The 27,001-nt window shown below is 43.3% G+C and overlaps 1 protein-coding gene and 1 non-coding gene across 15 annotated transcripts in view; one reads left to right on the plus strand and one right to left on the minus strand.

The window, feature by feature from the left end:
• The window catches only part of Kcns3 (potassium voltage-gated channel modifier subfamily S member 3), a 357,419-nt gene that overhangs the window by 136,330 nt on the left and 194,088 nt on the right, over nucleotides 1-27,001 (minus strand). The window contains exons 1-4 of one of the 14 annotated variants that reach the window (XR_015453273.1): nucleotides 23,514-25,692; nucleotides 11,296-11,631; nucleotides 9,056-9,193; nucleotides 3,361-3,891 (exon numbers count right to left, since the gene is read on the minus strand). The exons of 10 other annotated variants lie outside the window; for them this stretch is intronic. The gene's annotated coding sequence lies outside the window, so the exon portion shown is untranslated. Of the gene's footprint in view, nucleotides 1-3,360; nucleotides 3,892-9,055; nucleotides 11,632-23,513; nucleotides 25,697-27,001 lie in introns of those variants that run through there. 3 more of the 14 variants (XR_015453272.1, XR_015453271.1, XR_015453274.1) reach the window with 3 other exon arrangements.
• On the plus strand, nucleotides 20,746-21,037 carry LOC147827094 (signal recognition particle RNA). The gene has a single exon (XR_015453323.1).

A 27,001-nucleotide genomic window follows, 5' to 3' on the forward strand; every position in this document is an offset into this window, starting at 1 on the left:
CCACTACAGCATTTGGATCCTGGCAGACAGATCCTTTCTCTACACCTTTACCTTTGTAAGGTGCTAGGATTAATGCAGGTCCAAATCCCCCGCAGGTGAGGGCAAAGTAGAAGGAAGTCCAGAAGGATTGGTTGATCGACATAGTGTGGCTGGATTCAAATAAGTTAAAAAAATAGAGTGGGCAGAAAAGGAAACTAAGAAAGCATGTAGGACCTGAATTCATAAACATTTTCCCTCATAATTTCCTCTTAAAGTTTTATACTTTTAGGCTTTCTTATTTAGGTTCATAGATCCCTTCAAGTTATTTTCATGTACGGAAATAAAGGGTTGAGGTTAACTTTTTATATACAGATACCAGGTGTTCTAGTGTCGTTTGCTGAAGACACTATCTCTCCCTCAGCTCTTGAATCGAGTTTATATTCTATAAAATGCTAATGTTAAATAATCTTTCAAAACTCAGTGGACCATATATGTGTGGTTCTATTTCTAGATTCTCTGTTTTATTCCAATCATCTATATGTCTTTCCTTACACCAACACTGCCTTGATTACTGTAGCTTTAGAAGAAGTCTTAAAATTAGGTACTAAAAGTCTTCCAACACTGTTTTTGTTTTTGTTTTTAACTTTTCTAGGCCCTTTGTACTCCTACATAACTTTTAAATTTCAATATCCAATTCTTCATTTATAGCAAGAATACACAGACCTGAATTTTTATATATACCTTGTGTTTTCTAATCCTGCTAAATTCAAGTACAAGTTCTAGGGGCTCCTAGAGATTTCTTAGCATTTTCTCTGTAGATGATCATTTCATCTACATATAAAGATTTTGCTTCTGCTGTGCCAATCCTATCCTGGTTGTGTCATTTTATTGCCAGACTATTTTGGTGGGGACTAGGTTTCAAAGTTTAATGGACAGATAAAGAGTAAGCATATCTGCCCTTGTTCCCCACCTTAAGGAGAAAGCATTTTATCTTCTCCATTCATACAAGGCGTTCTCGCTGGAAGTATGGAGTACATGTCTTTGATCTGTTGAGAAGGTTCTGTTCTATTTCTAGTCTCCTGATAGCTTTTACCATAAACAGCTGTAGAATTTAGTCCAATACTCTTTCTCCAACTAGTGACAGGATCATATGGCTTTTTCCTTTCCTCTGTTAAAATGATGACTTTTGGGGGTAGATCCTCCAATGCTGAACCAACACTGCTATCCCTATAACAAAACCACTTTCTACATCCTGCCAGATCTGACTTCTAATAGTTTGTTTTGTTAAACAAATTTCTATGTATGTTCATACTTTTTTCTTCTATTATCTTTATCCAGTTTTAGGATTAGCACAATGTTGAGTTCCTAAAATGAGGGGAGAAGTGTTCCTTCTTTTTTCTGCTTTAAATAGTTTGATATAATTTATCAGTTAAAATGTATATGAGCCTGCTGTTGTCATATAGGTAGGTTTTCAAGCTAGGAATATACTTTCTTTAATAGGTGCTATTCAAATTTTATATTTCCTCCGGAGTTAGTTTCATTAATTTGTCTTCTAAGTTACTTCTTAGAAGTTGTCAAATTTATTTCAAAAAAGATTTTTGTAATATGCTTTCTATATCCTTTTATATTCTCTAAAATCTGTGGTAATGTCTCCTAGATCTTAATACCGTAATTTTAAAAATGTATAACTGATATTGTGTAACAGGAAGAAAAGGTCTAAAGGAGCAGGAGAAGTGGAAGGGGTAGGGGAAAGGAAAAAGGGAAAGGAAAAAATATGAGAAGAGGGAAAAAAATGGAAACAAAGTCTTTGCAAATAGGGAAGGGTGGAGGGGTGAAGGGAGGGAGGGCAGGGGAAGGGAAAAAAATAAGAACCAAGAGACTCATGTAATGGTACAAGATCCCAATGATGAATGTTACTGTATTTTATATCTAAAATGTACCAATAAAGTTAATGGGGAAAAAATAATAATAATCTTTCAAAAAAAAGAAAGCATGTAGGAAAAATGGACAAGGAAGGGGTTAGTTTTGTTAAAAACATAGAAGGCTGTGGGCATAGCTCAGTGGTAGAATGTGAGGCTGTGCATTTGATTCCCATCACCACCACAAAAGAAAAGAAAGAAGGAAGGGAGGAAGGAAGGGAGGGAGAGAGGGAGGAAGGAAGGAGGAAAGGAAGGAAGAAGGAACGGAACCTAGCCCCAGGACAGTGAAATGGGAAATTTTTCAGACACCTCAATCAAATGAATGTCAAGGCTGAGGCAGGAGGATTGAAGTTAGAGTCCAGCCTGGGTGATTTAGCAATGTAGCAAGACCCTGTCTCTAAATAAAAACTAGCAAAAGGGGTGCACATGGAGCTCAGTGAGAAGGCAATGTTCAATCTCCAGTACAATAAACAATAAATAAATAAATAAATTCTCTTGTCCTCTCATCTGTTGGTGTGAGGATAAATTTTTAAACCTTTCTAAAAAGTAGTATGTCCAGAGTGAAGAACCTTTAAAATGTTCATAGAGGGCCGAGGATTTAGCTCAGTGGTGCTGTGCCTGCCTGGGAAGCACAGGTCCTGAGTTCGATCCCCGGTACCGAAAATAAATTAATTAATTAATTAAATGTTCATACTCTAAATCCAAGAATTTTACTTCAGAGAATCTGTCTAAAGGAAATACAGACAAAAGTTAACACGTGAAGATATTTATCAGCACAAGAGTAAAATTTGCAGCAAACTGAGACTTCTCATAGCAGAGGATGAGCTCAGCAAAACCCGATGCCTGGGTGTAATGGCATTCCAGAAATACCACAGGGAAGAAGGAACACTGGCCAGCACTCACTCAGATACACCTGTAGAGAGCACAGGAGGGCTCTAAGCAGTTGCATGTGGGAAGAGATGGTAGAAAGAGAGAGGGCAGCAGTGGAGGGGAGGCTGGCAAAAGTGAACGGGGAAACCTACACTGCTAAAGACTGCATGCATGGCGTCATAGCAGTGACATCTTTACATGAAGCTATGCTCATGGGACCATGCTCTTTAAAGGCAAAATGCCATAAAAGAGAGGAGAAAGGGAATCAGGCAGTGGCCAGCAGTTGCTCGGTGTGTTGGGACTGTAAGCGAGTTTTACATGCACAGTTACTGTGTTTTCCAAGCTTTTGACAAGGAGCACATATCTTGTTGGTGGTGCCACTGCAAGTGAGTAAAAGAATAAGTCGAATCCAATATACACCCAAAACGGCCATTCTTACAGCATGCAGTGATGTTAAAATTAACGATCTCCAAGAAAGTATAGCTTTTAAACTGTTTATAACTCATGATCCATAGAAATAATGTTGTGATGTCTCACAGGTTCTGTAATTTCATGTAATTATAGTGGACAATAAATTCACAGGGTTACTCAGTGAAAAATGAACAAGACCCTGTTTTATTTCCAGTAAACACAAGGGGAATGAAGGCGTGGGAAGGGACCAAGACTCTCGGCTGCTGCCACGCATCCTGGTGGAATCTGGCGGTCCTCAACCTCACACACAGTCCCTGCCATTCTGCTCTCCAGGCCACCGCCAGAGCCACAGGGCACTGGAAGCACAGCTGGGCTCTGGCAGCTGTGGCTGGTGGCTCTGCTACTTGCAGCTCTGTGTGGTGCAGCTGGGCTCCACAAGGACCGGAGTCAGCTCCAGACGAGAGTCCTGTGGCAGCAGGACTGGCGTGAAGATGCTCTGGGTTTACATCCTTCTTGAAACACTCAGGCTCAGTTTTAAAATCTACACCTTCTCTTTGGAAAAGGGGAAGTTAGTAAAAGGCTTTCTTTCCTTTTACTATACTTAAGTCTTAGCTTGATGGAGACAACTGATGAGCATCTCGTTTGGATCGAACAAAGTTCTGTAATATATTGGAGAGAGAGCAGCGGGACCACACCCTAAAAACATTTCTTTCTGCAAAAGAAAGAAGTACAGTGCAGTGAGAAGGTTTTGTGCTCAGGGACTAGCAGCATGCACTGTAGCTCTAACTCTGTGTCCAGCCCTCTCTGCCTGGAGTCTCAGGGAATGGCAGAGACCCAGGGCTCACCTCTTACCTCCACCATCACACTAACGTTTTGAGCAGCTTACACCTCAGTGCACAACACACTGCTGCTCAGAATGCCTTGGGTGTACCTCCTTCTTCCCTCCACTCTACTGAGTTGACCTTTGTAAGGAGGCAGTAACAGGCAGGTTCTCCTGGGTAGGAGACATGGTGTCTCATCTTAACTCTCATCTCTCTCTCTCACACACACACACACACACACACACACACACACACACACACACACACATCTGCTTTCCATATCCATCAGATTTACAAATGGTGGGCCAGGCCAAATTCCTCTGCCACCCAGGCCCAGAAAACAGAGGATGTCCCTGCCATACCACACCCTCCTAGCAACCACAAGGCCCTTGCACCTGTGTTCAGACAAACAGTGAGGTCCATGCTAGGGATCCAGAATTAGTTGGCTTTCTGTTGCTGGCAGGTAATATTGGACAGACCCAATATAAAGGAGAGGTTTATTTTGATTCACAGAGGGTTCAATTCATGGTCAGCTGGCTCCAACATCATGGCAGCCAAGTGTTACAGGAAAAAGCAGCAGGAGAGAGAGAGAGGGAGAGAGAGGGAGCAAGAGAGAGGGAGAGAGAGGGAGAGAGTGCCTTCAACGGCATGGCCCTAGTGACTCACCTCCTCCAACTGGCACCACCACCTAACAACACATACAGCTATGAACTCTTTAATGAATTAGTCTACTGATGATACAGCACCCCATTATCTGATCACATTCCATCTCCGGACACGTGAGACTTCTGAGGGATGTTTTAGATCTAGATCAGAACAGACCCGCAGGAGGCAACTTTCTGTTCTAAAGATATAGCATAACCAGCCCCGAGCCACGGCGCTGGACAGCTAATGACTCCATCCTTTTAACAGGAAGTCAGCTGCTCCTGTAGGCCCTGAGACTGTGGCCACCAGGCTGCCCTGCCCCAGCGGTCCTGCCTCAAGTAAGGCCCCACACTGAATGCTAGAGGTGAGGACTTGGGGATAGAACAGGAGTCACCCTAGACGAAGCTTCCGAGGGTTGCCATGCTTGCTCTTAGCGTAGAGTGTGGGCTGCTCCTTCCCCTGAAGAATGGTACAACAGAGTTTACACTGGCTGCTCACGCAGGGACACCCTGAAGTTTTATCCAGATACAATTCTATCTCAGTCTGTGTGCAACCTCAACTGCACATTGCAGTTAAGTGGGGTTGCGTTTTAAAAATGCCACCTCTGTCCCAGAGTACTAGACACTGTACACCCCGTGGTGATCTAATTCACAGCAATGCTGAGAGCTAGTCGTCCACACCACTCCCCAATGGCTGATGTTACTTGGCAGGAGACAAAATATGACCCTACGCAAACTTGCAAACTTAGCCTTTTTCTCACAGGAATCTGCATAACAAGAGTAATCACAGATGCTCAAAATATGAGAAGGTAGCTATAATTCGGAGGGTAGCCATTAAATTCTCAATCAGAATTCCCACGTCAGTAATAATTAGAGCAAGCGCCATTCACTTGAGATTCCTTCTGGCAGAGTGGGTCCCATGCTGCCCACTGGCTTCCTGTTGGCTCAGGCCTTGTCCTTGCCTGTCCTCCCTTTGAACTGAGGGTTCCGAAGGCGCAGGGTCTGCACCTGACACACCGTAAGTCCGTAGAAAGCCTCAAGACAGAAAATTGAAACCAAGCAAATGCTAGCGATGGCTTAGTGTTACAGTAATTTGGAAGAATGGCATATTTGCCACTTTGCCAAGAATATACATTATTTTATTTTATTACCTTCGTTTCAAAAGTCCTCGTTTGGCACCGGTCAAAAATACCGTGAGCTCTGCTCACTTCTTACAAAACTGTGCTTTCTAGGAAACGTGCTTTAAAAGCACGCGAGTCTTATATCCCCGAAGCTTAGGCACTTTTTCTAGAGAGCCAGGAGCTTTCTTCTCTGGCAGACAATGAGCCCTCAGGGGTTCATGGCAAAGCATGAAGGATGCAGGACACACTCGGAACAGAATGTCTTGTGGGGCACATTGGTCGGCACATGTTTGGAATCCCAGCACTCTGGAAAGCTGAGGCAGCAGGATCATAAATTCGAGTGGGCCTTGTCAATTGAGCCAATAGTGAACCCTGTCTCACAATAACAAATTTTTTCAAAAAGTCTGGGGATATATCTTATTGTAAAGGTCCTGGGTTCTGTCCCTAGTATCACAAACAAACAAAACAAAACAGGATGCCTTGTCTGGGAACATTGTGGAGTAGATTATTCCAGTCCAGCTCAACTGTTCCATATAGGCAGGAACAGACTTACACAGAGAAAGAATGATAAACATTATTACTTCTTGAAAATCCAAAAACATTACTGTTGTCTCTGAGAGGCTCTTACATAAATATTTGTGTTTCCTCACAGCTTCTTCTTCCAGAAAGTGTGCCAGTGATACAGGGCCATATTATCACTTTTTAGAAAACTGAAATGTGGAGGTGTTTTACAAATGAAAACATTTATGAATGTGTTATTTATTGAGTGAATGCCTGCTTGCTGAACACCTGCTATGTTCCATGCACGGGGATCTAAGGAGAAGCCACGGAGAGGCTAAGCGGATCCTCTGTCTTACAGAAAATTTCGTTCTAGCATGGGAGAGCAAGGAGTGCTGACCAGCTGTTACAGCAGACAGGATGCTGTTTCTACACAATGTGCTCTGTCTTATGAAGTGCATCAGGAAGTTAAAATGGATAGGACGGTCAGAAAATCAGGAAGTGATATTTGAGTAAATGTCCAAAACTGGTCAATTTTTGATTAATAGTAATATACAGGAAAGCTTTAAAAATGGAGAAAAATTGAGGCACTCAAAAAGTTGAGATGTAGGAATCCACACAATCAGGAAATACTGAGCAACCTACTGTGTCTGAAGTAAAGGAAAGGCAGCGTGTTACAGTCAGGGACCGGGTTGAAGCAGATCTCCACCCAGCTGCAACACCTGAGACTGGAGGTTGACTCTGCAGGCAATTCAGAACATGAAATATTGAGGAGGTTTTCATGACTGAAACAGCACAACAGGAAGACGAATCTTGCAGGAAAGTCTAAACTGGGAGAAGGAAAAAAAATGGAAACAGGAAACACATGTGACCGATGAGCTGGACTGCAGCACTGATGAGACAAAGAGATGGGGCCAGCGGCACAGAGGGTGGTGAGCAGTTTAGAGCACATGACTGTGTCCCCACTGCCAGAGATCCTAGAGACTGTGACGAAGAACAGCCCTGAGGACCAGATGGATCTGCCAATACAGCGGAGAGAGCCAACTCTCCAGAAAATATCCACTTATAATATGGGCCTACCATTTGCTCTCTGGTTACTGAGGAGAACTACCATCATTAATAGAGAAGGTCAGGATATGGAGAGAATAACTTGCTCCCCCAAGATGAGGACTATTTGAGACACCAACAAGAAAAGACTACTTTCAATCTATTCTCAAAGAATTCTCAGATAGAATGAATGATACGAAATTACAGTGAAGAAAAAAAATTCTTAGAAATCAAATTTAAAGTCATAAAACTCAGAAAATAGAGCAGAAAGAAAAAGTATGATAAAAATTGAGAAAAACAATCTGAAATATAGAAGACTAGGCATTTGTAATTAGGCTGTGGTGGAAGCATGTCTTACGGGATGAGGCGTCTCAGGTACAGGAAGTCTCATGAGCTGTGGAAGAGCTTGTAGCAGGCAGGGTGAAGATCGGAGCTGCAGCTGCAGAGGGAAAGCCTTCAGCAGCCGCTGTGCCCGTGGGCCTCTTTGCAGCCCCTTCCTTACTGCCTTGCAAGCCCCGCAGGAGCTCAAACTTCATCCAGAACCTAGAAGGGAAGAAGGCTGAGAGACAATCCCAGCGGAACAAGGTTGGTACAGCACAAACCACGCAGAGGCCCGAAATCTGATCAGTAAAAGCTGCAAAAAGACAGAACAGAAAAACGGACTGGAAAAAAGTTTCACTAGAAAAAAGAGGGAAATGAGAGACCAAGTTTTGAGATTTAAAAGTGTACAACAATGGTCACATAGATTGGATTTTTAAAAGATGCACATCTCTGTTAAATTTCCCAAAACCCATCATGATCAGAAGCTCATAGGCATTTCCAGAAGAAATGAATCACAAAAATGAGAATGACTTTCACTAAATGCCCAGCAGGAATTTGAGGGCAGAAGACAATGGAGCATCATTTTCCCAGCTGTCAGCGAAACGGACTTGGCCTTGAGTTCCGTACCGTGATGAAGTGCCAGGGCCAAACGAGGCCATCCAGACATGCACATCAAGTATCAGTAAGCTCTTTAAATGTACCTTTTCTGAGAAAAGCCACCCTAGGAGATTTTCTAGTATAATGAAACTCCAAAAAGAGAGGAAGAAGTACATACTTAAAGTGTGCCATTTACCCATTATCAATAAAAATAAATTACAAGCTGATGGTTCTGTGGAAGAACTAGGAAACTGAACTAACTGGTTCAAATTCCAACGAGAGTCAATGGGCTCCTGCAAATCTAGCCTTTGTAAGATGCACATCGAATAAGTGAAGGCAGTGTTCCGGTTTACATCTGCCTGTCCCTGGAGAACCTCAAGAACTCATAGGTGGGGCTGTGGAAGGTGACTGGACCAGGGAACACGATAGCTGCATGGGTTCCTGCAGAACAGGTGGCCACTGAGGACCTGGTCTGGAAGGGAGTCTCCTTTCACCAATCCACCTTCTCTTCCATGACATGAACAGCTCCTCCACACAGGCTCTTCCACCATGCTGCCAACCATGCAAGGACTGAAACTTCCCACACAGGGGATTTAGCTCAGTGCTGCTGCCACCTGCCTGACAAACAGAAGGTCCCAAGCTCCATCCCTGGTACCAAAACAACAAAAACAAAAAAAACCCTAAAGGACTGAAACTTCTAAAATGTGAGCCAAAATAAACTTCTCCCTTAAGTTGTGGGTGTTTTGTATTATACCCCAGTAATGACAAAGTGATTAAGGCAGATTTTGGTAGCAGAGAAGTGCAGTTGCTGCTGTCACAGTACCTACCAATATGGTTTAGAATCCTTTGCCGCTGGTTTGTGGTAACAGTTTGGAAGAGTTTGGGGATGCTGGTTGGAAAAACAGCCCAAGAATGGTGGCAGCCAAGCTTGATAGGAGATTCTGGTCAGAACTCAGAAGACCAGACTGCTGATAGAAAGGTGGAGGGTAAACATCCGGCTCTGGAGATTTCAGTTGGGAGCAAGAACTCCATTGGCAGTTGGACCAGAGGCCATGTGTGTTATTCTCTGGCAGAAAATTTGTCTACACTTTGCCCATGTTCTAAGACTTTGCAGAAGTCTGAGATTAAGGTCAGTGAACTAATTAACTTGACAAAGGAAATTTCAAGGCAACCCAGTGTCCAGGATATGACATGGATACTTCTAGCAGCCTTTACCCAACTCTACAGTGAGAATCAGTGATTTGCTCAATGAGTTGAAAAGTTTGGAGTTTTGCCAGAAAGGAAGCACCTGCAAAGAGGACCATGGTTGTTGACAATATTAGCATTGTAAAGAAGCCAAGTAGTTTGCATCAGGACACTAGGAAAGATGCCTTGAAGGCATCTCAGGAATAACCAAGGCTCTGTCCTTCATTGGCTTAGGGGTGTAAATGGGTAAAGGAAAAATCCTTTGAAAGCCTTTGCTTTGAGAAGAGAGCCCCAGGGTGCCTTTCTGCAGAAAGGCTGCTTAGGGAATTGGTTTCCTGGGATTCCTTTCACGATACTCAGCCATCCAGTCACACAGAGGCCACTGCAGCTAAGATCCAAGGGGACCTGTTTACTGACCGAGTTTGAGGTATACATCAGTGTCATCCACGTGGTGCTGGTTTTACAGGAATGCAGAATACAAGAGCTGTGGGGTCAGGGAGGCTCCCACCCAGGGTTCAGAGGAGGCCTGGGAGGCAGGCAGGGCCCCTGGGAGGGCCATGGATAAAGCTTTGTGGAGCCAAAGGTGCAGTGGAGTCTGCAGGAAGCTGGAGAAGCTGGGAACGTGGAACAGCCACTGAGAAAGGCCACAGAAAGAAAAACTAGCCCAAGAGCAAAGCCATGGGGCTCCAGCAGGCAGAGCCACAGTGACAGGGACCACCCAAACTATTTAGGGTTCTCCTCACACCTCAGCTCACCCTGGGCGGCCCACACAGAACTATGGGTTTTAATGTCTGCCCGGCTAGGTTTTGGTCTTGCTTTGGTCTCATTCCTTTCTGTTCCCCTATTTCTCCCTTTAGGAATGGGAATGCTATCAAGCACCATTGCATGTTGGAAGTGTTTAACTTTTTTTGATTTTCACAGAGTCCCACAGCTAAGAGTTGGCCTTGAATCTCAGAGTGAACTCTGACCTGGGACTTTTAAGCCATGCTGAAACTATTAAGGCTTTGGCAACCTTTAGAGGTGGACTAATGCATCTGCATAGAGATGTAAGGGTCAAGGGCAGGGGGTCATGGTTTGCATCTAGGTGTCCCCAAGACCCTCGTGCACCACGGGCAGGGCTTTTGGAAAGTGGTTGGACTATGGCAACACCATAGCTGAATTGCTGTCAAGAGGCAGGTTCTGGTTGGAAGAGGTGGGTCCCTAGGGCTCTGAACTAGAAGGCTGTATCTTTGTTCCTTTCTCTTTCCACTTCCTGGCCCCCATGACATGAACAGTTTTCACCATGTTGCCAATGATGTGAGGACGAAAACTGCTGAGACATGAGCCAAAAAGTTCATTGAGTTGTGAGTATGGGGCCCTGTGTCCCAGCAAGGAGAACATGACTGACGTGGGGAGAATAATTAAAGACACAGACGTTTGAATGTAATGGTTAAGAAAGTGAAGCAGCAGATAATGAGAGACCTGGGGAGAATGAACCATGAGCCCTCCACAGGTGGGGTTGGGCTGACGTTCTGCTCTCTAAGGTTTGGGTGTCATTTCCTAACCTAACAAGAGACAGTGTTGAGGACAAGCAGGCCCTGTGACAGGGTGAGATTTCTTAGGGCAACACTGCCCCAAGAGAGGAGGGGATTATGAGGAGGGGCCTGGCAAAGGGAGTTACAGGCAGCTAGGGACAGGCCACGCTAAGGAGGGAGTCAGGAAGACTCGGTGATGGACGTTTGATGACCACGGGCAGGACACCTGGAGGCTCAGGAACAAAGGCCTCCACGAGGGGTGGAATTGTCTTGCCTAGTAACGGGACACTGTTACATTTCTAAAGAATGCCTTTGTTCTGTTTAGAAGTATAGTTAATGGTGGTTGCAAAAGTACGCCTACTACATACCATGAGCTTCTGCAGGCCCACGTGTATGTCAGACTTTCCTTAGGCAACCCCACAGGTCCATCTCACATTGGCTGAGAGGCAGTATAAAGGCCCCTAGACGAAGAGACTCTTCCGAAGCTCCTTCCTGGCCCCTCCCCAGACCCTTTTGTCTGGGAGCTGTTTGCTTCAGCTTTACAGTAAAAGCTGCTTTCTGCTTCGCCTGCACAGTAAATGCTTTTCCTCCGTCCTCCTTTGACTCTCTGCCTTGGAATTCTTCCTGGATTGAGAGAAGAACACGCCAGCCAGCCAGTAACAGAAAGCATATTTCTTCTCTTTAAAAACAAGGAAAATGGGAGACTGTGTGATAAAACAAAAACAAATAGCCATTGGTCAAACATGAACCAAACTCGAATTAGCAGATTAGAATAAAAGGAGGCTCGTTAGACCCAGATGTTAAAAACAATTTCCTTAAATAACAAGCAGGTTGTAGAGAACAAAATACAGCAGCAAAACATTGCTAGGTTCTGAATTGAACAATACTAACATAAAATGTTATTTATTTATATGCTTTTATTTATGTATTTTATATACAGATACAAAGATAACCAAATAAAATAACTAAAATAATAACTACCAAAACTTGGGAAAGGAAAGAAGAAAATATATATATGTCCTTGGTATTCTCATTTGACTCAGAATGGGAAAAAGTTACTTCTTAAATAAAATATGTGTGTGTGTGTAAAATACAAAGAATAAAAACATAAATATAAAATATAGAGCTGGGTCCAGGACCAGAGAAACAGCCCCACAGATACTTATTAGAAAAATGACTCACCCAAGAAATATTGTTTTAAGTGTGTTTAGAATTACAGACCAAGTCAACAGAAGAATGAAAAATAGAAGCAATTAATAGTTAAGATTTCCAAGTTCTAGGAAGTAGAACTACAGTGAAATAGGGCATTATTTTCATTTTAAACATGTCTATGCTATTATATTTCATCATGTGCAGGTATTACTCTGGTTAAAAAAATCAAAGGAAATTATTTTGATTGCTGTACTATGGATTATTTTGATCACTGTATTATGGCTAAGAAAATTATTTATTTTGGGGGAAGCACATTGAAGTATTTAAGCATAGAAAGGAATTATATCTACAATCTACTCTTAAATGTTTTTAAAGACTCCATGTGAGTGTGAAGAGACCATGTGAGTGCCATAAAATGGCAACACTTGGAGAATCTGAGCAAAGACTCTTATCCTGGAATTCTGTGTGCTATTCTTGTAATTTTTCCATAAGCCTGAAATGAAGTAAAAATTAACAAAAACAACAACAATAATAAATAAAAATACATATTTTAAAACTCATTTAAAATATGTTAGTAAGGCATAGTGATATTTTAATTTCTTGCTAAGAATATAATTTAGGAAAATAACTAGTATTTCTATGTAGCCTTCAATCTTTAAATACAATAAAAATATTAAAACTTAACTCATAGCTTTTAGTTAAGCATAGACAAAGAGTTTAAATATCTCTGCATGTTTTTAAATTCTGGTATAGATGAAAATCCACATTAAGTTCCAGTAATTACCCTGAGGAAAGTAGAATGTTTTCATCACATTCTGTTTTAATTGTCATATTGTTTTATTTTCCTACCAAAAGTTATCAGAACACACAAAACAACTAATTGCAAGTCCACTGGAGCGTGAATCAAGAGCAAATAAACTGCAGAGGAGCACGTAAGTAAAATGTTAGGCAGGTACGGGGTGAAATTGGTTGTGTGGCTTTGATGGATCAAAGATCATGCCTGCTTTCCTGTAAAACAGCTTGCTTGAACCAGACCTGGGGAAACCGGTGAAACAGATCATAAAGCCAAACTCCACGGAAACTGCCGAAGGAAGAAGCAGGAAGGGTGTAAATGCTTATGCGGCCTCCCTGCGGTGCTGAGAATAGAAACTGGAAGGCCGAGGAAGCGCTAACTTGGACAGGAGTGTAAATTCAGTGTGGGTCCTGTCGTGCGCGAGACGTCAGTGGACATCTGTGGAGATTCACTCGAGGGCAGAGGTAGGCCGGGAGGTAGCAATGTCAGATCCAGTCGCGACCGGTGCACAAGTGGAGGAGCATGCCCAGGAGAAGGAGGGAGAAGAGGTGCAGAGGGCCAGCGTGCCTGGGATTGCCCGCCCGGAGAGGGAGGGAGCGGCAGCGGTGCAGGAAGGGACAGGACGGCTGCCTCCCGGGTGCAGGGAGAGATCCGGACCAGAGGGTGAACCAGCCAGCTGGCACAGGAAGGCAGCACGGACACCCAGGACTGAGGGAGGGCACCGGAGGGCAGCGGGGAGAGAGGCTGCCGGGTTCCGCCCTGCCGAAGGCTGGAGGAAGCTGGGGAAGCGAAGAGGGGCCACAGCTCAGGGTGACTGAAGGCGGGGCTGCAGGGAGCCCCGGGGGGAGACCTCCCCGTGCCTGGCACAGAACTGGGAGCAGAACTGGCTGTCTAGCTCCTCCTCCAAAGTCACTGCAGCCCAGTCTACCTCAGCTGTGGCTCTAACTGTTCAAGCGCAGCCCCGCTGTCCACCGGTCAGCCAGGATTTGGGGCCCACCTTGGGGTCTTCCTTACGGGGGTTAATTAATCTGCAAAAGGCTTCAGGCCTCAGAAAGGAGTCAAGAGCTCAACTCTCTAAGAAAATTGAATGCTGAGAATACATCAAGGATTGACGCAGTTCCCAGAGAGGATTTTAAGCATTTCTCAATTTGTTTTTCCAAATGGAAACAACTCAGTCAATATGGGTAGATATTTTCATAAAACCTATTTCTTTTCATCTTGTTAACTTGAAGTCTACCTCATTTTGTTTGTTTTCTTCTGAAAGCGCTTAGAGATTTTCTGAGAATTTTTAGGTTCATTATTAATTGTTTCATCATGTGAAATAATGAATGAAAATATCTTCGATGAATGACTTAAAATCACATTGTTGACATTATTTTAAAAGTTAGACATTATTTTTTTAAATCCCAAATAACTAGATTTCTGATTAGTTTTTTTAGTAGGATATATGAGACTATTTAAGAAATGATTTTGAGTTTGCATGGGAGGGCTAAAAATTGGCAAGAACAATGAAGTTACAGAATCATGTCCAATTTTTGTGGAATGGAATCTCCTGGTATTGCAAAATGTTTCAGCTATTTCATCATCAAAGTCCAAGCAGAACAACATTTTTAAGCTACCCTAAACAGACTTAGCTAAATCAGTGCTGCTCTTTACAAACTGTGTAATGTAAATCCTGCCCTTGAGAAGTTACTTGCTCTGTTTAGGAAAAAAGAGAGATTGCAAATGTAACTGCTAATCTCCAGCAGGAGCATTCTTGGCACACAGTTCAGGCTTTACTTTCTTTTCCTCAAGCAAAACTTTGCTCCACATTTATTCTCTTTTGGTTTCTCCTCAGCATCTGGCCCAGCAGGAAACGTAGACCAAAAAAACAAAGCCCTGTGTACGCCTTCAGAATGCCTCCTTTTCCATCCCCACTGTAGCCCTGAGGGGAAAAAAGCAGACCAAAGCTATAGATGCCTAGCCAAGAGATATTTCATTTTCATTCAAATGCTTTAAACTCCATCAAATATATGAAGTTATATTTTCAGACTTCAAAGAATATGGCAAATGTGTCTTTTCTCAGCATCATTTAATATCCGACAACTTACTCCTAAGTGATTTCGCTATCTAAATATACTCTTGATTGTGGAGTTTCTATCCATTTGGGTGGTTTTTTTAAAAATCATCTGTCAGTGTATAATCTTAAACTCATTTTTTAAAGCACAGAATTATTATTTTTTGTTACTGACAAGATAGGAAATAATTCTTTGAACACATTTATTCGAGAGCCATATATTTGTTCCAAAGCCCAGGAGTGAGAAGCTTTTGAAAAATAGCATACCGCTTGAATGCACATTCCAGAAGTAATATGAGAAGCAGCACTCAGAGCACAGTTACTCTGCCTACAGCTCTGTGTCGTGCTCAGGCTCCCTGTTTGAAAGTCTGTCTTTATGTGACTCCTGCCTGCAGTCAAGCCTTTCTATCCTCCTTGGCCAGAATCATGGTCCCGCGTGGGTACCTGGCACATCCCTGTGCAGCAGCACTCACTGGATTGAGCTTATTCTGAGATGCTGTGTATTCACCTCAGTTGTCCCAGGGTCAAGTTCAGTGTCTAACCTCCAGGACATACATGGCAAATTTTTGTGGGAAGAGAAAGAGAGAGCTATTTCATGCTCTTCTTCTACTTGTGGCTCATCTAAAAACTTAAACAATACAAGTGAGAGCAAGGACATCTCAGAAGAGCAACTCGCAATAGACTTCAATGCCTACAACATAGACTGCTACAATCCACATTCCCTGACTACAAGCTTTATATTTCAAGCAACTCGCTGTGAATAAATAATTTGAGAAAGTCTTCGAACGGCAGGATCTATCAGCTGTAGGCAGCGCAGATAGGTCTGGGGCCTAGAGACAATTTGAACTCTGCCCAGGACTCACCAGGCAAAAGTGATACCATCTCAAACATTACGTTCGCTGACTGGGCCTCAGTCACCAAATCAGGGAGTCAGATCATGTCAAAAATTCTTGATGGGATCCTTGCTCACAGGGCATCTTTAACACTTTTACATTTAAAATTGAATTTGCTTCGTGCTATTCTTACTTCTATGCAGCGTGTTTTTCCTCTAAAGCGTCCTGCTCAAGTTCTCTGGACTAGAAACAGCCTCCTCCTCTAAAAGGGTTTTGTTCTGCTTTTCCTATTATTTGTAATTAGTTTTCTCTATTTGTTAAAGAGTCATCAGGTTAAACCCAGTCTTTAGTCGCACCTACTGAGTACCTGCCACAGCCCAGAGTGACCTGCCTCTTGGCTGAGCCCCAGCACCTCCCTGTGGTCCACTGTTCTCTCCTCGCTCTGCCTTTCCTCCCTCCCACCCACCCAGCTCTCCCTCGCCCTCCATCCCAGGCTCAGATGTCACTGCTTCGGGAGAGCTTCCTCAGGCTCTACCACCTGGCCTCATTACCTCGCCAAGATAGACCGGGGTCCTATTCCTGCGTTTCCTTCAGGCGCTACTTCTATCAGAGAACGCTGAGCTGAATTAAGTCGATCCATTGTCTTCTGAGTCAAAGTCTAAGCTGATTTAGAAAGTCAGCCTGGCTTGACCATTACTCAATCCTCAGACCTGACCTAATCCAGTCCCTATCACAGACACTGATGATAACTAAGAATCTGGCAAATGAAGCAATGTAGGCTTCCTGATGTAAGTTTAGGGAGAGTCACAGCTGAGTCAACTGCCCAAGTTCAAAACAGACAGCTGGTTGTGTTCTGAAGCAGCCCACGGGACTCAGATTTTTCCATCAGTCAGCTGTATCAAAGCCTTGGCTAAAGTCATCATAGGGGCCAGAAGATCACAGGAATAGGGAAGGTAAAGCTGTGAAATTCAGTGACTATATTGGAATTAAAATCAATAAAACAAATCTTGACCAGAGGGATTTTACAAGACTGACAAGATGGAATTTAGGGAAATAATTCGCTCCTAGTTTCCTTACAAAGAGAGAATACAGGGATTTCCCAGGGCAGTGTTCATTTTGCAGTCTGAGGCTGGTTATCAGAGTTATTCCTGACTGTTGCCTTTGGTACTAAAGACAAGAAGAGTCAGAAAAGAGGAGAGAGGAACAAGGAAATTAGCCTGCACAGGTTTGCAGGCCAGTCGTCAGCAGGCCAGGCGGATGAGACCAGAGAGTGGCTGGTTAAATGCGTGCACAAGCATGCTCCTGGTTTGGTACCTCAGCCTGGGATAGTGACCTGTGGTCACTGCTCTGCAGAGTGTCCCCGGGAGAGCTGTGGTATTTAAGGACTGGAAGCCATGTAGATAAATGGAAACACTTCCGTGTGAAGTTAGAAAATGAACTGTATAAGTAAATGCAAAGGGGTCACTTAGATTGAGAGAAGATTTTCAAGTTATTTTTATCTTAAACTATGAAATACTTCAAATATCAACTAACCACAAGCACAACTCAAGCTAACAGGATTCTGGGGCTGAATCTAAACTTTCGGGGCCATTAGGCAGTGAGGGGAGACATACGATGCCACCCTCGAGGACAGCCACGGCTGCGTGGGATTTGCCTGCATCCACCCCTTTGAGCGCCTGGCTGTCGTCTACAGGGGCCCTGACACCGGTCAGTGAAGTGCAGTGTGAGGACCTTATCAGAACAGTGCATCGGTATCCAACGCATGTGAGCCATGCTTGCAGAGCACAGGCTTTTACTCTGAAGGTAAGGCCGTGGAGCTCCGCGACAGCCTTCTCACCAGGACTGAAGGCCACCGTGGAATTTACTTTTCCTTGTGCTTGAGGGAGCTGATTGTGATCACCGACCAAAGTCACAAAAACAAAGCAGATTTTACTAGAGGAAGAGAACTTCCTGGGTGAGAGCTGCCCGGTGACCGAGTGTGGGGGGTTAGAGCAAGGAAAGGCCAGGACAGGTGCCACCGCCACCCCCTGGAAGGAAGATCAGTGGATGCCAAATCTAGGGAGCGTGTTGGGACAGACAGCACCAGAGGTTCTTGCAGCCCTGCCATTTCTTTGACTTGGTGGATGGCATGGAGCTGAGTGATCTTTCTTAGACTAAGACTCCTTCTCAGGCCCATTTTACAGATGAGGAAAACTGGATTGCCTGAAAGGCTGCAGAATGTGGCAGGGCAGTGGGGTGGGAAGCCAGATTTCATGGCCTTTCCAGTTTCGTTTCTGCTCTACCTTGGTGCTTCTTAAACTGAATGTGACCAGTGGCTGGCTGTTTTCTTTTCCAATTAGAGGACCTAACCCAGGGACATCCCACCACTGAGTTACATCATTCCCCCCACCTTGTTTTTATTTTGAGACACAGTCTTGCTAAGTTATCCAGGCAGGACTCAAACTTGTGACCCTCCTGCCTCAGCTTCCCTCAGTGCTGTGATTATGGGCAAAATGCTTGATTGACTTTGAAAATAACCCTATAGGACTAAACACTGAATCATTGGGAAAATAGATTTCTGCAGGGAAATAATAGACAATAATCCTCAGGCTTTCCTTGTTCACCTTCCTGAACCTCCTGAACTATGTGCCATGCTCTATGTGCCATGCTCCAGGCAAGTCTTAGAAATAGAAAATTAAATAAGGTACTGCTTCTTTCTGAGGTGCTCATGGTACCAGGGTGTGAGACATAGGCAAAGAAAAATCCGCTAGAATCCAGTGACTGGATGCTCACAGAGACATTCACTTCAGATAGTGCTATGAGATGTAAAAGAAGGGGCTGCAGAGTCTGTGCAGCAAAGTTAGAGAAGAGTTCACAGAAGAGACATCCGATGGAGGTGTGCAGAGGGCGAGTCAGAGAGAACAGCACACTCAGTAATATAGGGACATGAAAGCACTTACAGGACCAAGGGGCTGGATGGGCCAAAATGTCAAATGCACTCAGCAAGTGGTGAGGATCAGAACACAGCTGGGAACCGGGCTTACAAATCTGGAGTTGACCATGAAGCAAATTCCATACACATTCTAAGACGATCACTTTGGAAACTGAATTAAAGGCAGTGTCTTGATCATGGTAGCAAGATCATACGTTAGCAGTCAGTCAGTCATACTAACACAGCCCAGACTTAGTTTCCTTGTTGTCTGATTGAGTCTCTTCCACCTCACTAAATACATGACATTTATAATGCTTTGTGTGGGAGGCTGCCCTATCGATCATGCCCAAAGCAGGCTGTAAGCAGTGCAGGCTGTGCAGAGCTCACCCCACAGTTGGCTTGTTTTAAGAAGTGAGTCTGACCAAAGCCTATGAGACAACACACAGCCAAGGTCAGAGTGACTCTCACCCAAATTTTGTCCCCAGCCAGCACAAGAATGTTTTGTCTATTCTTTTACATGCCTTGTGTGCATCAGCAATGTATCCCTAGCAACCACATGACTACACATGGCCCCTTCCTGAAGCCTCCTCACCCCAATTTAGGAGTGATTGTGTCACCAATAAATATTGATGGTTCTGGCTGTTCAGGGGCTTTGCTTGCTCAAGCACAGGTCATTCCAGTTCCCCATTTCTCTGTCTCTAACTCTTTCATTTCACCATGTGTCGTGCATAGCACTGAGCAGATAATGATCTGCTGCAGGGGTCTCCAATAACTGGTGCCCAACATGGAGGCTTGAACCCACAAGGGATTGTGTGCTTAGTGAAGGTCACTCAGAGTGGACACAGAGTATCAACAGCACTTGGCCCTCATGTCACAAGTTAAGGATGTCCAAAGTGGAAGCAAATAAACAGAAAAGTACTTTCAATACAAGTAGGAAATCAGCTGGAATTAAAACATGGGGCAATCACTTTTGGCCAAAAAGCAACATTATACCCAGCTGCTCCACACCCCTTCTTAAATAAGCATGCTCAGTGCTGACCAGTTTAAAAAAAAAAATCCTTCAGAAGATAGTTAAATATAATCCTTGGTTCCCACAAACAAGAACCTGAGATATGGAACTTTGGGGGGGTGTCAGAAATAACTTCTGGACAGCTCAACAAAGAAGAAAAGTTATCTCCCCTGAGATCTTAACTGAGACCTTGACAACCTGCAGCCTTGGGCACTGCTTTGGCATCCTTAAAGCTGGGCCCAGGAGCCTCTCAAGCTTCTGCTCTGAGGCAATCACATCTGGCAAGAACAGTTTGGTTTTGGTTTTAAATCCACTGCTCACCAAATCTGCTGTCTCTCACATGGTGGGCTCGCCCCCACATGGAAAATTTGACATTGTCATTACAAGCACACCCCAGTGATCCCCCTCCAGAGGAGGTTGAGTGCCTCCCCCTCTGCCTGAGTTGCTAAGACCACAGGGTGTCTGCAGAGGAGGTGGGAACAGAGATGTGAGGAGAACTGCTTGGCTTTAGTGCATCAGGATGTGCAGGCAGGGCTCTATGGTCAGACTCAGGAAAAGTCAAACAGCATCCACACCCAGGTTGGAAAGAACTAAAATGAAAATAAATAGAATGAAGACAGCTAGGAAAGCTCTGAGAATACAGAACAGAACAGTGAGAAAAACACTCCCGGCATGAAGAGCCCCAAGGCCAGTGCTGTATCTCCAGCCTGGTGCTGCCTGAAAACATCTGGAAGCCAAAACGACCTTGAAAAACTACAACTGCACTATATCAGACATAAAGAGATTTTACAAGAGAAATCAAATTACAAATTTTAATAATTGATAAATGTGCCTTTGTTTCAATTTGAGCTGATATTTTACTGGTGTGCTTAAAACATTTCTTTCACATTGCAAACTCTTAAATTGTAATTACAGGGTTAACTTGCTCTTCTCTCTACTCTGTTTGTTGATTTAAGATAAGAACCTAACTCAAGGTTTCTATTCCGTTGGCAGCCAGTCAAGTTTAAAAATGTAACAATTTGAGAAAAGAAAAAAGGACAATTTAAAATTCAAGCAGCTGTGCTGCCGGGTATGGTGGTGTACACCTGTAGACCCAGCTACTCAAGAGGCTGATGTGAGAGGATCGCTTGAGTCCAGAAGTTCTGGACAACTGTGTGCTATGCCAATCTGGTGTCCACACTAAGTTTGGCATCAATATGATGACCTCCAGGGAGCGGGGGACCACCATGCTGCCTAAGGAGGAGTGAACCGGCCCAGGTCGGAAACAGAGCAGGTTGAAACTTCCAGGCTGATGAGTAGTGGGATTGCACTGGTTCATAATTGTCATGCTAAAATATTATGTGTGGCTCTTGATTTGAAGTTCTTTTTTTTTTCTGTTAACGTTCCACAGGGATTCAAGTACTAGAACAACCATGGTTGACAAAAATAACAGTCCTCTAACTATATTTTATATAGTTATTTCAAAGTGCTTGATATCTAGGTAAAGTTATTGCTCCCATTGCAATGCTAATGTTATTGATCTTCTCTTCTGGATGTTCAACAACTAAGGTTTAGAGACCAGAACTAAAAAAGTAACAGGGCTAAGAAGACAGCCAATATTTTGGCCCTGGCCTTCCAAGGTCAATGAGACCCATGACATAAGAAAAACCTCTTCTACAAAATCCTACAACTTTGGTGAGTCACTCAACCTCCTGAGCAGGAAGGTTGCTGGGTGCCAGAGGATAAGAATCAACAAATATACAGTGTGGCAAAGGAGAGTGACCTAGAGGGAAAAATATCCCATGCTTTCACAGAAAGCAGCATGGTCAAGCACAGCCAGGACCTGTCCTGATAGCTGACACTGACAGGAGCTGAGAGGCACTATACATGGTTCCAAAGTCATGCCTGAGGAGCCTTAACTGACCTTGATAGATAACAAGAGGTTAATTTTAACTAATACAGGTCTCACTTTAACTTGGTCTTGAATCTCCAATAAAAAAGTATAACCAAAAAAAAAAAATTAAGAACGCTGTAAGTACAAGAGATATATATTTGCTATGAAAGGATTTTGTATGATAATAGTTTTGTCTTGTTAGAAAGGTGAAGAAATAATTACAAGACTAGGAAGCTTATGCATGTCAAGAAAATGTACAAAAGTGATTTACCCAGGAAATATATATATTTTCTTGATGGTTTGGTAAAAGCCCATGCTGTTCCTTCTAAAAGCTTCTTATCAATCTTTGTTTTAAATTTTTTAAATCCTGTGGCTGGCTTCACCTTGCTGCCAGCCATGCTTCATTAACAACAAAACTCGTCCACCTCCAAGGCTAAACCAGAGGTGCTCTGGAAAGACATACAGACAGGCACCTGAAACGGACCTCCTGCCCTGGTAACATGGGGACAGGGTATGCGTACATTTTAACAGGGAATAGAGAGACACTGTGGCTGTCATCCTAGAGCGTACGACCACGGACCAAGCGGCACGCACACTGACAGCCATGCGGAGGCTGCATCTCAGCGACTCAGCTCACCCACAATGGCCTTCAGACCTGCAGAGATCACTGGACCTGATGTGCTGCCCACTGGTGAGACCCAGGAGCAAACAGGCCTGAAAGACAATCGCAGCTCACCCTGATAAAGCTGCTGCACTTTCCAAAAAGAGAAGAAGGTGATGTGGGAAGCCACCCTGTTGATTATGTCCAAAGCAGGATGGAGGCAGTGCAGGCTGCAAAGAGCTCACCCCACAACTGGCTTGTTTTAAGAAGTGAGTCTGACCAGAGCCTATGAGATAACACACAGCTGAGGTCATAGTGGCTTCTACCCAAATTCCATTCCCAGCCTAACACAAAAATGCCTTGCCTGCTTCAGCACTGTATCCCTGGCAACTACACAACTGCATGTACCCCCTTCCTGTAGGCCCTTCACCCCAGCTGAACAGGGATTGTGTCACCAAATCGATGGCTCTGGCTGTTCAGGGCCTTTTCTTGCTCAAGCCTCTGCTGGCTCAAGCACAGCTCATTCCAGGTCCCCATTTCTCTGTCTCTAATTCTGTCTCTCTGTCTTTCTTCTCACCGTGCGTCGTAGCACTGAGCAGGAGATTGGAACCCACAGCAGGGGTCTCTGATAGCTTGCAAACACTTTAAAAAGAGAAAAGTGGAAACATTAGAAATTTTTGGTTCTTTTTTGCTTGTTTCAAGGGACAGTAAAGTTGTGAGAATCAAGATGATATCATTACACCTCATACATCCAACACTGTTCTAAGCCACAGAAACCCTTAGGAAATGCCTAAAAAATTGACAGTGAAAAAGATGCATTATTTTTGAAAGTCAAATATGAAAAACAAGAGGGTAAGTTCGACATACTTTAACTGAAAGCAATATAGAAAATTATCATCATCATGTTCTTTTAAAATCCATATATATATATATCAATGTTATATATGGATAAAGATATACATACTATAGAATGATGAAGTCAAACTAGTTAACATTTATTACCTCACTCACTTACCATGTTTTGTATCATGAACATCTAAAATCTACTTTTTTAGGTTTTGGTTTTTTTTTTGTACCAGGGATTGAACTCGGGTCCTTGGGCTTACAAGGCAAGCAGCAGAACCACTGAGCTAAATCCCTGGCCTTTTTTAGCATTTTAAAATAAAAATTACATCATCATTAACTGTAGTCACCAAGCTGTGCAACAGATTTCAAAATTTATTCCTTTTGTCTAATCAAAACTTTGTACCCTTTAACCAGATTTTTTGCTTTGTCACCCACGTCCCTCCACAGCCCCTGGTGACCTCCGATCTACTCTCTGCTTGCATGAACCTGACTTTTTCAGACTCTGCATTTACCTGAGATCATGTTATTTCCCAAGGTGCCGGCATACAGCAGGTGTTCAATACATGCTTGACAAAGAGATCTGCATCCATTCAATACAAGCACCATGCCCTTGCAGCTTGTAAAAAATTAAATTTGAGTTGTCTGGTTATGCTATTCCTCACAAAAATCAATACAAATAAATGTAAGCTTAGTAGAAAGTTTCTGAGTCATTTGTAGATTCTGTTGGACTGATGAACCGTAGAAGGACAGAACTAGTCAGGTGTTTTGGACGGAGAAGTTAATATTTGTCTAAATGGTATTTTTAAGAGTGGGACAATGCAGAAGAAATTTCTTTGGTCTGATTTTTATAGAGGTTAGAAATAATATTTCGTCAAGAGTGAAATGTAAATGTGAACACGGAGAAACTCAAATACTCATTTTGTCTGATTTAAAAGAGCAAACTAGTCGGAAGTAGGAAGAAGTTTTTCAAACGTAAAGGGAAAGAAGAGTTTGAGGGACGAAGGAGGGAAGGAAGAGAAATGGGTTTTTACAAAGAATTGAAGCAAACACAGAAATAGAGCTTTTGCCAATGGGGACGGGAAGAATGTTTGCAGAGAGGGTAGGGAAAGGGGCTTAAAAAGAACTGAGACGCGCTGTGCACATGTACAAATTCCTCGTGATGAATGTGGGCATGATGCACTGCAAATGTATCCTAATGAAATTGTTTTAAAAGATGAAGGCAAAGAACAATTATTGAATTCATTAGCATAGTTACTTCCTCTTCCTTTATGACCGCTTCAGCTGTTCCTGGGGAAAATCCCATCCATTCGCTGTCCTGTTTTCCATGTTGCACCCTAGCTCCTTTGCACACTGGCTACAATTATTCAGTGTCCAGAGAACGTTTTCTGAGCTAAAGGAAAGAAAATAAACTGATGGCCAAGCACTTCTCAAAGCCGTTTTAATTTGCTATCCCATTTAATCCTTATGACAATTATTTTATTCATCATCCATTTATTCATCACTTAATGAGTGTTCTTAATGTCCTACTATGTGAAAGGCACTGTGCAGGTGTTCAGCACACCACAGTAAGCAAAAAGGAGCAACAGAATTTGAAGAAGGGAAAATAACAGAAGTAAATATGAACCCAAGAGGAATATTGAGGGTAACAGACTGGGAACTGAATCGTTGCAAGCGTTTGAGATAAGAGTTTTTTCTAAAGAACTGATACTTTAAGCTACGCTAAAAGATAAAACAAAGTCAGCCGTGGATAGCACAGGAAGGAAAAGTACCCAAGCAAAGAGAAAGATGCTGGCCAAGGCCCCAAGGCAACCAGGAGCAGAACAGCTGAAGAAGTTACTGAACCGATTAGAAGGGAGGACTTCTAGTACCATTTACAGAGCAGGCCGCCAAAGAAGGGTAACTTTGAGTCATTTGCAGGAAAATAGATGGGTCTTTGCAAAGTGAAATAAATCAGACACAGAATGTTAAATATCACATGGTTTCTGTTATAAGAAAAACCCAACGTTTAAATAATTTAAAGAGTAAAATAAAGGAGAGATGCTAGGAAGCCAGGAGGTGGACTTGTGGGAGATGGAGAGGAGGATCTAGGAAAGAGCGAGTGAGGAGAACAGGGCATTAAAACAATCAAGACGCGATATGAATCTGTACCAGTCCCCCAAACAAATGCATTATTATGTATCCCATACACTAATAAAGATAAAATAAAATTTAAAAGAACAGAGAGGCTAGCCTCACATCCCACACTTAGTGTGTCATACACAGAATATAAATTCAGGCCTTCTTCACACAGTAGTCCATGCTCTTTCCGGGATAGTTCTTCTACCAGCCTTAAAAGCAGAGGTCCAGAACACGGAGCCTCAGGGCCCACACCCAAGCTTTGGTCGGAAAGTGCACACCCCAATTTTCACTTCGCCTCTTCTCTTATCCAGGCTTCGGAGGTTCTGCTCTTTTTCCTGAATTTCACCAGTGTACTATCATTCCAAGCATGCATAGCAACACATCTATGCTGACAATCACTGCAGTCTGAGTAAGGGAAATAAAGAGCAATAAATAATACAAGCAGCAAAAGTTGCTTAAGTTTCTCTCCAGCTCAAGGAAAAGAGGACACCAAATTATAACAGGAAACTAAAACTATAAAAACATCAGTAATAGTTGATTGTGTCTACACAGTACTCTGGAGTACACGTAGCTTTCTCTAAACAACCTGAATAGGCAGAAAGGATAAAACATTCGCTTTACTTTTGTTGCTGCAAATGAAACATGTGAAGAACAGCACGTGGGAGGCAGCGGCTCTGCACACACTTAGAAGCCAGTGAGGAGCCTGAGTAGACAACAAAGCCTCCATCAGCTGTCCCACTGCTGACAGCTCACCTTGTCTACACTCACTTCGCACACAATCACACCCCATCGGGGTCACGGAAGATTCCCCGTGGTTTCTCGGACCCCAAGTCTTTATCTCCCATCAAGTTTTAAACTGCAAACAGAGCAATGTGTTCAAAGACAAAATTAGTCATATTGTTCTTCTACCTGACCTCCCACAGAGCTTTTCAATGTCTCCTTTGACAAAAAGCAAAATTCTTCACAGACTTTTCAAGGCCCAGAAGGAGGTGGTGTTGGCTGGACCTAGTTAGATCTCGTAGTTAGAGACCTGAATTTCTCCCTCACACAGCTCACTGCATTGCAGTTAAATACTTCGCTGGGCAATCACTGGTCTCCCATGGATGGCCAAGGCTGCTGAGGGCAGGGCTGCTGACAACCCACAGCACGATGCTTAGTAATCCATGAGTGACTGTAAGTGGAAGGAGACTCAGCTGCCAGCTTGGGAATTATAGTTTTTTGAATATTAGAATCTGGAAATGATGTGCATAGAACTTTTCATCAATGTGCCCCAGAAAATGACTGAGAGAATTTGGCTCCTCCTCTGCCATTTAGAACCCTGAATGCTTCCCATGTATTTTGGGTGCCTTCAGGACGAAAGTCCTGGGAGGGCAATAAAATTCAGCTGAAAACATGCATGTTTTCCAGAGACATTCTTCAGAACCACATTGATACCTGCTTCCCGAGGCAGGAGATATAAACAGGCAGTAGATTATGCAGGTTCTGCCCTGCCTTAGGCCATTGAAGATGCAAAATTTCAGACGTTTAGGTTGCAGAAACTACTGCGCACCAGCTGAGGCATGGGCCATCACTCAGAAAGACTTAGCAGCAGTGAAGTTAATTCAATGTCTAGAATTTATTTCTGGAATTCCCACAATACATAACTAATTGATGGATGTGCACAAACATGTTTTATAGGTTGTCAATATAAATATAAAGGATGGATGTATGCATGGGGATTCATCTATCCATCCACCCTGAAAATGCTCAAGAGCTAAGAACATGGTGGGCATTCGTGGAGTCCAATTAAAAAAAAGAAAAGGAAAAACATCAGACTGCTTTCAGTCCAAATGATCATTTTATCTTCAAGGCCATCTGTGCAAGGCATACCCCAGAGCCAATA

Source organism: Heterocephalus glaber, unplaced genomic scaffold, assembly GCF_053883595.1.
Source record: "Heterocephalus glaber isolate CG9 unplaced genomic scaffold, H.glaber_assembly_v1.0 deba00001457, whole genome shotgun sequence".
Lineage (NCBI taxonomy): Eukaryota > Metazoa > Chordata > Mammalia > Rodentia > Bathyergidae > Heterocephalus > Heterocephalus glaber.